A 6843-nucleotide genomic window follows, 5' to 3' on the forward strand; every position below is an offset into this window, starting at 1 on the left:
TAACGAAAATTCCTGTCCCACCTCTAGCTCTGACCCTGTAGTCTGCTAGTTTTAAAGTAATGGCAGGTCTACCATTTTCTGACATGTTTAACGCTCCTTCCTGCTCTCTATCCCCTGCTGCAACTACTTGTAACACAGCGTTGTGTTTGTTAGCAATTGTTGAAAAAGTTTCAAGGAAACTGAGATGAGGTTTTATGTACAATAAGAACTTTATGTCTTTCAAGCTTGTATAAACCTTTAGCCAATACATAGGATATGCCTACTCAGCTGTGGCACATTGTTCCCTTCCTAATCCAGACATCTCTGGGTAAGTGTGAGTAGGAATCTCTGAGAAAATCACAACTCAACTACTCTGAATTGACTATTAAATAGGAACCAAACCAATGTTAGTGGCACCATGTCGTGTAGTTCCTATAATCCTATATAGGATCTACACATTTAGACAACATACACTGTGGGATTGGTGTTCAGAATAATTCCAGACACCCCCACCTGGTATGTTCGCCTGTATACCAGCTGCCTAGCATTGCTACTATAAGAACCTCTTACCAAGGAGAGAATGGTTTTTGGCAACTATCAAACATGGCAACCCTGTCCCATAAGGGATCGTGGAAACAGTACCGTACTTTTTGTTCAGTCACTCATGCTCATTTTGTCTCAAAGAGATACACAGAATAAATGGTGAGGACGTTTTCGATAAGTATTTATTGTGCCAGTGTCTTTCTAGTGAAAAATAGGTGTGCTTAAACAACCATAAAACAGAAACATATATAAACGATATTAAGCACCAATAGAGTAAATGGATGGTAGATTTCTACCATATTGCTGAAACAATGAATATAAGCAAGCAAATAAATACATTACAATAATAATGCATACTCCTACGATGCAACCCTAACTAGATGTACCTATATGTACCTAGCATGTATGTAGGTGTAGAGCCAAGAATCCCCCTAGACTAAAGCCAACTCCATTACCTGAAGTGAGAGATTAGGGACCCTGTCTTAGTCTCGAGATGGATACCCCGCAAAGGATGTCAGACCACTGTGAGCTGGAGTGTTTGTGTACAGGAACCTCAGCGTCTCATGCCAGTGTGTCAGCATCAAAGTCTTTCTCCTCAGCTGCCCGGGGAAAGATATAGTGTATATAAGCCCAGAATGTTCCCTCTGGGGACTCTACCCTGCTGTGTCATGTCTGTCGAGGATGACGGAAGGGATGACCCTTATACAAAATTATTATGCAGAGGATGGTAATTCTGCTGTGATTCTGGGAATCTTCAAGCATATTTAATGAGACTAGTTTTTGGGTGAAAAACACCTGACATTTATGCAGAGCTTAACTAGGTAAAAAGTCAATACCAAAACCCGTTATGCAATGTAATGGTACAGTACATGTAGGTGAAGGTTTAGGGGACTACTCAAGCCTATATTGGGGTACCCTATAATCAATCAATATCATCTTTATTTGGTTTCCATTATTTGTAAAAAACCATGAAAGTACATAAATAAAAAACAATATCTTTACAAACTATAAAATCATAAAGGATATATAATACATTTGCAATTTGTTTGACGTATAAAATACAGAGTACCTAATATGTTTACAGATTCATCAATTAATCTCTTGCAAGAATTACCGCATTGTCGGCGTATAATAACGCTGGAATATGCAGATGACCAATTGTGGGCAGATCTTTACTTCCTTCCAGCATTGCCACTTCAAGCCCATTTGTATAGAGTGTGAATAGGAAGGGGGCTAGAACGCACCCCTGTCTGACCCCCCTCTCTATTCGAAAGGCTACTGTTAGCTCTCCTTTGGTGCCGTACCTAACTCTTGCTGTAGCTCCCATATAGAGTTCAGCAAGAAAATTCACCAATAGCGGACCTACTCCTAGTTCTAAAATAATTGACGACAGTTTTGAGTGACTAACGCAGTCAAAAGCTGTGGTCAGATCAACATATATCATATGCAAAAAGACCCCTTTAGCCTGAACATACTTTCCTATAAGAAGGGTTAGATTTAGGGCCTTGTCCACTGTGCCAAATCCCTTTCGGAACCCATATTGTAAATCTGAGATTATTTTACGGTCGGTTGTCCATTCCTGGAGTCGTTCAAGAAGGATGCGACCCGCCACCTTTCCGAGAGAGTCCAGGAGTGAAATGGGTCGATAACATGGTGGACTGTTTCGATCACCTTTTTTAAATATGGGCACTAAAATTGAGGTGGACCAAGATTCAATTAATCCAACTTCTTTAGCAGCTTTAAGCACTCTAGTAAGAATGGGGGACCATAAATCTAGCTTATACTTAAAAAGATCCACTGGGACCCCATTGTGCCTGGTGCTTTCCCTGATTTTGAGGCTTTTATAGCATTTATTACCTCCTCGTTAGTCTTCCTCGCCACATGAGTTACAAAGTGAGCTTTAGCTCCACAACAGAACCCTCCAAAGCAAAAAGAAACCACCTCCCACCCCCTCCCAACATGGCCGACCAGTCCCACCTGACCTCTATAAGAGGCGGGCCGGCCCAACCAATCAGCCTGTTTTTTTTGTTCTGCACGATTCTCTCCAGAGCACTGTTCAGGTAAGATGGGCCGGCGTGAGCTGGCCCTTGGGGTTTAGGGTGGAGGACCTGCTCTAGCGGTCTCGAGTGCCTTATGCCTAAAAATCCCCCCCCTCTTCCTTCCCCCGGTCCTGTGGGGCCGGTTAGGTACTGCTATAGCATGCCAGTGGTTTACAGGGGGGGGGCGGCGGGGGATATGGGGTGTTTGGGCATCCCTGTGTATCCCCAGGTCGTTACTAATGGACCCTGGCCAATAAGTGGGCTTTGGGTCCGGCGCTGGGTGTTCTCCGTTGTGTACTGGGGCTCCGGTTGCTTTCTGGGCATGTGTCCCTGGGTGATTCCAGGTTTTCCCTTGCTGTACGACAGCCCCCTGAGTGTGAGGGATGCCGGGCATATTGGGTCCCGAGTGGTTTGCTTGTGGACTTATGGAGTTATACGCCCGTTTACGGGTGGGGATTCATTCACATGCCTTGGCCCAAAGGGCGCCTCAGTGAACACTACGTGCTATGTGACCTAGCTTCCTGAGCTTCTCTGTGTATAAAAATGTACAGTCTCCTGCACTCCCTGGAGCGCCTGATAGACGCTGGGTCTCGTTGACACACGTATGCTGGCTTAGCCCTGCAAAGGGGGAGAGGCAGTCGATACAATGTCGGCGTGATTGGGATTCACTTTCACCATTCGGTGTGTGACGTATGCTTGCCTGCCTTGTTTTCAGTCATTTTCCGAGACACACGTGGCAGATGCGACGCATTTGCTCTGCCACGGGGCTGCATCCCCGTGTCAGCGGCGCGCTTCCTGTCCTTGCGCTGCGCCTGGCCGGGGTAGTGAGCCTCGGCGTGGGTCTGAGACGCCAGACTCGAGAGGGCTTGAGCTTCTGTGAGGCTGAGCCTTCTGGTCTCCTCATACAGAATTGCGTATTGCGTTGACTACTATGGTACTTCGGTTTTACGAAGCCTTGCAGCACCTACCTTGTCGGTCGGCGGGTCCTCGGGGCTCGGCTGGTCGGGTACGGGTGTTGGTCTGCAGCCTCGGTTCACCGGCGCTGGTCGCTTCCGCCTCCTGACGGGGTTTTCATCCTGAATCCCGCGGCAGGTTGCAGCGCGGGGATTGGCTTCGGGTGTCTCCCGCCTCTTGGGGGCGGGGCGTCGCTCGGACAGGTGCGGCCTCTGTATCGACCGGGGCTGCTGGTTCGACTGCAGGCGGCAGGCGCGGCGGCACGCGGAGCGGGGCTGACGCCCTGAGAAGGGTCCGAGGCGCTAGAGCGCAGGTGAGGCTTTTGCCGTTGGTGGGCCTGCCCCCACGAAGGGTCCGTCCCTGCAGGGGCGGTGAGGTGTGTTTGCTGGCGGTTCCACCGGATCCGCAGTCTGCCGTCCTAGGGCGACTCTGCTGAGGCAAGGTGTTTTTTCCCGGCGCCTGGGAGCGCGTTCGGGGGGTCAGTCGTCCGGGGGGCCCGTGTTTCCCCCGTGGCCGGTACCTGTTGCGTTACACTACAGGTGGCCGTAATCTGCCTCTTTCTGTCCTGGCCTCTCTTCCGTCACCGGCGTGGGAGCCTCCCCTTCCGGAGGGGCTCGCTGCGGCTGCATTTTTTTTGATCCGTGGGCTTGTGCCTTTGGTGCGGACGGCCCTCACAGGCCGGGGTTCGAATCCGGCCTGGGCTGTAGTAACGGTCCCCCGCCACGGGCTTCTGTGCACGGATGGCGTGTTTTTGTCGCATGCACGGCCCCCACGAGGCTTGGGAAGCCTTGCCTCCGCCTGAGGGGCGTCTCTCTGGGGGTGCCTGAGGGTACCCCTGCGGCATTGGGCCGTTCCGCCCTGTAGGCGCCTGGTCTCGTTCGCTCTCAGTGTATGTGCTGGGTCGGGCCTGGTTGGTCCACGGATGGGCGGCCTGGGCATGCCGGGTGTAGGGGGCTTTGGGCTTTCATTCCGGCGCCTTGAGACCCTTAGGGGGTGTTGTGCGCTTTTCTTGGGTCGCTTACGCGACAGACGTTTTAGCATGTCCCCTGTGCGGGTGGTCGCGCGCCAGGTTGTGGACAGCGGACCCTGAGGTGGAGGTCTTGCCCGGGATCCCCGCCTGGCCGGGTCTGGGGCTCAAATATTCCAACGACCTGTTTATCCTCGCCTCGGTGCCTCTTCCTGACTTGGAGTCCCACTCTGCGACTCGGGGCAATTGCTTGCTTATTCGCCAGGAGGGCCCCCACGTCGCTAAGGCTGCCTGTCCTCCACATTGTGGGTGCCCGAGAGTGGAGGCCCCTCAGGGAGTGCCTGGGGGGTTCCACAGCGACGGTGTCCGGTCTTGCGGTTTTCCGCGGGATCCTCCTCCTCGGAAAGTTAGTGGTGCTCGCTTCGGCTGCACATGTTATAAGAATGGACGTATGGCGTTCCTTCTGCATTCCCCGTACCTTGTCTCGCCTGTGGTTCTTTTCTGGGCCCATGGGTGGGGACTGGGCTCCTGCCCCGCCTGGTGGAGCTTCTTCGCCGGGTAGGGGGCCTGGGTGTTCCCTGGGTGTACGTTTGGTCCTTCTCGGCATCGTCGTTTGCGTGGGTGAGACGTCTTGTCAGCGGTGTCTCTCCCCCGTCGACTCCCTGCACGATGTGCGGTGGGCCCTTCGGCCCCCGTCTCGGGCTTGTTCTCCTGCGGGGGGCGTGTGCCTGGTCCCGGTTCTTCCCCCGGGCTCTTTCGGGGGGGTTTGGCCGGGGCGTTTGGGGGTCGTTGGGATCTCCTGCTGTCTCGCAGCTCCTCGTGCTTCGGGGGTTGCTGGCAGTCCTCCTGGCCGGCCGCCTTGGCACCTGTGCTTCGTTGTCCCCTTGTATTGGCCGTGCTCGCATCGGCCACTCATGTACAGATGTTGGAACACTTCGGAGGAGATTGGCGTGGCCCCTGCGCAAGGTTGTCTCGCTTATTCGTGGGGCGTTCCGTAAAACGGGTCAGTCGCCCTGGGTGGGTCGGTGTCACCGGTCCTGTCCCTTCGGGCCACCCTTCCCCCGGGGTCCGGCTCTGTGGCGGCGGCTCGACTGTGTCGGAATTCCCTTCGTTGCCTTGTCTCGCCCTGACCCCGGTGGTGTTTCGGCGCCTGGTGCCTGGGCTCGGTCTGCCTCCGGTGGATAGGTTCTGGGAGGGGGACTCGGCCCTCCTGCCCGGGTTCTGCTCCTCCTTCTGGGTCCTTATTGCCCGGTCTTTCGCGTGGCCTTTCGGTCTGATGTCCGCGTTTCCCCCGTGCCCTCTGATTTCGCGGGTCCTTGGTTGGATTCGCTTGGGCAGGGCCGGGGTGCTCCTGGGTGCTCGACCCGGCTGCGCATGGACTTGTTTTGGGGTGATGTGCCTGGCACCCGCGCGTGGTTGCCACGCAGGTCCTGGGGCATTCCTGTTTTTGGCTCCCGGCGGGGTCCTCCGCCCCGGGTTCCCTCTCCTTTGGCCGAGCTGGCGATTCGAGCCACCTGGCCGTTCCCGGATCTTCCTGTACAGTGATTGGGTCCCCCGCTCTCGGCGCCGGTGTTGAGCCGGCTCTTGTCGGCTGGCCTGCCTCCTTGTGCATGCCTGGTTCTGGAGCGGTGGAGGCTGCTTGCTCGGGGGTTGTGGCTTTGCTGCTGGGTTCCCGCGGTTGTTCCAGTGCTCGCTCCGGCGGCACGTATACATGATTTGGAATGATACAGTGAGGATTGCCGCGGCTCCGGCGCAAGGAGGTCCCGCAAAATCGTGGAGCGTTCCATGTTAGTGGAGCTGTGTGGCTCAGGGGTTGCAGGCGACTGTCCCGGTAGCTGAGATTGGTCCTGGACCTGGGTTCAGTTCCCCGCCTCGGTGGGTCTTGGGCTTCCATGCTTCCATGGTCTCGAGCATTCTCATGCCGGTGCCTGCTCGTCTCACGTGTTCACACTCTACTACTCTGGGCAGATGCTTGCTTAACCTCCACTTGGGCCCCGTGCGGCGGGATGCCTGACTCCCACCTTGTATCCTGCTGGGGTTATCTCACAGGGGAATACCAGGGCGGGTTCCCAAGGCGCGCACCTTGATGCCTTTGGGTGATGCGTGCGCTAGGCACATCGCAGTACACTTGCGTACTCCCTCTCTCGTTCTACGAGCTCTTTGGGGTCTGCCCTTTTGGGCCCCGGCCCTCGTTGGCTCTGCAGTTCCTCGCCTGTCAGGTGTCCCTGGTGGCGATGGTGTCTGCTGGGCGGATGGGCGTGCGGGGGTCGTCCCTCCGCTCCCCGCTCTTCTTGCGGTTTTTACCGGACGGGGTTGTTCCTCCGGCATGTCCCCCGTGTCCTTCCCGGGGTCCCTTCCCTG

General features: G+C 54.9%; 2 non-coding genes across 2 annotated transcripts; both read left to right on the plus strand.

The window, feature by feature from the left end:
- Positions 1-5377: 5377 nt before the first annotated feature.
- Positions 5378-5484, plus strand: LOC147732609 (U6 spliceosomal RNA). Its single transcript, XR_015308956.1, has one exon. It is a non-coding gene; the product is annotated as a U6 spliceosomal RNA (small nuclear RNA).
- Positions 5485-6168: 684 nt separating this feature from the next.
- Positions 6169-6275, plus strand: LOC147732610 (U6 spliceosomal RNA). Its single transcript, XR_015308886.1, has one exon. It is a non-coding gene; the product is annotated as a U6 spliceosomal RNA (small nuclear RNA).
- The last annotated feature ends 568 nt before the right edge of the window (positions 6276-6843 follow it).

This window comes from Lissotriton vulgaris, chromosome 2_1 (assembly GCF_964263255.1).
Source record: "Lissotriton vulgaris chromosome 2_1, aLisVul1.2, whole genome shotgun sequence".
NCBI classification, from domain to species: Eukaryota; Metazoa; Chordata; class Amphibia; order Caudata; family Salamandridae; genus Lissotriton; species Lissotriton vulgaris.